Raw genomic sequence first — 3,427 nt, 5'->3', positions numbered from 1 at the left:
GCCCACTTGCGGGTCCCGGTCGCTTGGCAACCGACCGGGGAGGACCAGCCGCCTCCTTAAACACAGGCTGGAAGGGAAATCCGGTCAAGCTACGGAGGACCGGCCGCCTCCTTAAACACAGGCCGGAAGGGAAATCCGATCAAGCTACGGAGGACCGGTCGCCTCCCTAAACACAGGCCGGGCAAAAATCTGCGAATGGGCCCGTCAAGGGTAGTGGGTCATCCAAGGTGGGAGGTACCGGCCGCCTCCTTAAACACAGGCCGGGCAAAAATCTGCGAATGGCCCGTCAAGGGTTGTTGGTCATCCAAGGAGGGAGGTACCGGCCGCCTCCTTAAACACAGGCCGGGCAAAAATCTGCGAATGGCCCGTCAAGGGTTGTTGGTCATCCAAGGAGGGAGGTACCGGCCGCCTCCTTAAACACAGGCCGGGCAAAAATCTGCGAATGGCCCGTCAAGGGTTGTTGGTCATCCAAGGAGGGAGGTACCGGCCGCCTCCTTAAACACAGGCCGGGCAAAAATCTGCGAACGGCCCGTCAAGGGTTCTGTCTCATCCAAGAAAGGGTACCGGCCGCCTCAGAGGCCGGAGCGAAGGGGGCGAAAGGCTGTCGATGGGGAAGGATCGGGGCCACGGCTAATCTAGCGATGCCCGCGTCGGGCGGTCACTCCGACGAATGAGCGGGGCCGAATCCGGCGCGAGGCGGCCTTCAGGCACGTGGTTCGAGACGACCTCACCCGGCTCTAGCCCGGAGGATCGGAGGCAACGGCCGTCTCCTTAAGCTAAGGCCGGACGAAAATCTGCGGATGCGGTCCATCCAAGGCAGACGGAGGTACCGGCCGCCTCGGTAAATAAAGCCCGGGCAAAAATCTGCGAACGGCCCGTCAAGGGTTCTGTCTCATCCAAGAAAGGGGTACCGGCCGCCTCAGAGGCCGGAGCGAAGGGGGCGAAAGGCTGTCGATGGGGAAGGATCGGGGCCACGGCTAATCTAGCGATGCCCGCGTCGGGCGGTCACTCCGACGAATGAGCGGGGCCGAATCCGGCGTAGGCGGCCTTCAGGCACGTGGTTCGAGACGACCTCACCCGGCTCTAGCCCGGAGGATCGGAGGCAACGGCCGTCTCCTTAAGCTAAGGCCGGACGAAAATCTGCGGATGCGGTCCATCCAAGGCAGACGGAGGTACCGGCCGCCTCGGTAAATAAAGCCCGGGCAAAAATCTGCGAACGGCCCGTCAAGGGTTCTCTCTCATCCAAGAAAGGGGTACCGGCCGCCTCAGAGGCCGGAGCGAAGGGGGCGAAAGGCTGTCGATGGGGAAGGATCGGGGCCACGGCTAATCTAGCGATGCCCGCGTCGGGCGGTCACTCCGACGAATGAGCGGGGCCGAATCCGGCGTAGGCGGCCTTCAGGCACGTGGTTCGAGACGACCTCACCCGGCTCTAGCCCGGAGGATCGGAGGGCAACGGCCGTCTCCTTAAGCTAAGGCCGGACGAAAATCTGCGGATGCGGTCCATCCAAGGCAGACGGAGGTACCGGCCGCCTCGGTAAATAAAGCCCGGGCAAAAATCTGCGAACGGCCCGTCAAGGGTTCTGTCTCATCCAAGAAAGGGGTACCGGCCGCCTCAGAGGCCGGAGCGAAGGGGGCGAAAGGCTGTCGATGGGGAAGGATCGGGGCCACGGCTAATCTAGCGATGCCCGCGTCGGGCGGTCACTCCGACGAATGAGCGGGGCCGAATCCGGCGTAGGCGGCCTTCAGGCACGTGGTTCGAGACGACCTCACCCGGCTCTAGCCCGGAGGATCGGAGGCAACGGCCGTCTCCTTAAGCTAAGGCCGGACGAAAATCTGCGGATGCGGTCCATCCAAGGCAGACGGAGGTACCGGCCGCCTCGGTAAACAAAGCCCGGGCAAAAATCTGCGAATGGTCCGTCAAGGATTCTGGCTCATCCAAGGTGGGGGTACCGGCCGCCTCTATTAACAGGCCGGAGTACAGGGGGCGAAAGGCTGTCGATGGGGAAGGATCGGGGCCACGGCTAATCTAGCGATGCCCGCGTCGGGCGGTCACTCCGACGAATGAGCGGGGCCGAATCCGGCGCGAGGCGGCCTTCAGGCACGTGGTTCGAGACGACCTCACCCGGCTCTAGCCCGGAGCGAATATCATCTCCAAGGTGTGGAGGCAACGGCCGTCTCCTTAAGCTAAGGCCGGACGAAAATCTGCGGATGCGGTCCATCCAAGGCAGACGGAGGTACCGGCCGCCTCGGTAAACAGAGGCCGGGCGAAAATCTGCGAATGGTCCGTTAAGGATTCTCTCTCATCCAAGGAAGGGGTACCGGCCGCCTCTATTAACAGGCCGGAGCACAGGGGGCGAAAGGCTGTCGATGGGGAAGGATCGGGGCCACGGCTAATCTAGCGATGCCCGCGTCGGGCGGTCACTCCGACGAATGAGCGGGGCCGAATCCGGCGCGAGGCGGCCTTCAGGCACGTGGTTCGAGACGACCTCACCCGGCTCTAGCCCGGAGCGAAAAAACAACACTCTTATAACCTGACCGACATGCGCCCATGACCCGCCTTGGTAGGGCCCCCACCGGCCCCGGCTACCGCCGGCGTTGGGTGGACGGTTCCTCCCCACTTGCGGGTCGCACTCCAGCGCTACGGCCGCCGCGCGAGCGCGCGCCCCGCGCCGCCCGCGCAGGCCTAGCGCGAACCGTACGGCAGCGAAACCGAGACGCCCCGGCTCAACCTCACCCAGAGGCCATCCACGGAGGCCGAGCGCGCGATCCGACTTGCGGCACGCCACGTGGGCGTCCGCCGGCCGCGCCGGTCGACCGCGAAACCGATTTCTCAAAGACCAAGCCCGAGTCCCAACCTCCGCACATATCCGCACACGCCTTCCCGACCACCGCGAAGCGGGAGGCGTCTATCGTGGCCGCCGGGGCGTATGACCCCTCCGCGTGAGGCGTGCGGGCTCGGGGGGGCCGCAACGACCGAGTCTGACTCGGACGGGGCGCAGCTTCCCTCCCGGTCGCAGCATCAGCGCCGAACGCGCGACGTCACCAGCCCCCCCGGAACGGTTCGTCGGGAGCGCGGCAATGGCCCACATCTCACCTCGCCAGCCGGCCGCAGCGGGCCGCGCCGAACCGAGTCTGACTCGGGGTGCGCACAGTCCCGTCTGGGTCACGGAGGCGACGAGCTGTGACCGCCACCGTCGCCCCTTCGTCCTTCCGGATCCCCCCAGCGCCGGCAAAACTCCGCATCCTGGCCGCATCGCGTGACCGGGCGGGCCGCAACGACCGAGTCTGACTCGGACGGGGCGCAGCTTCCCGCCTCGGGCCATCGCAAAGCGTGCCTCGCGCGGGCAAAGTCGCCGGCGCAGCGCCGCGCCCCTCGACAAGAGCGAGCCTCAGCCGGGCCGCGACGACCGAGTCTGACTCGGACGGA

This window comes from Syngnathus scovelli, unplaced genomic scaffold, assembly GCF_024217435.2.
Source record: "Syngnathus scovelli strain Florida unplaced genomic scaffold, RoL_Ssco_1.2 HiC_scaffold_353, whole genome shotgun sequence".
Lineage (NCBI taxonomy): Eukaryota > Metazoa > Chordata > Actinopteri > Syngnathiformes > Syngnathidae > Syngnathus > Syngnathus scovelli.
Note: the sequence above shows the minus strand (reverse complement) of the source record.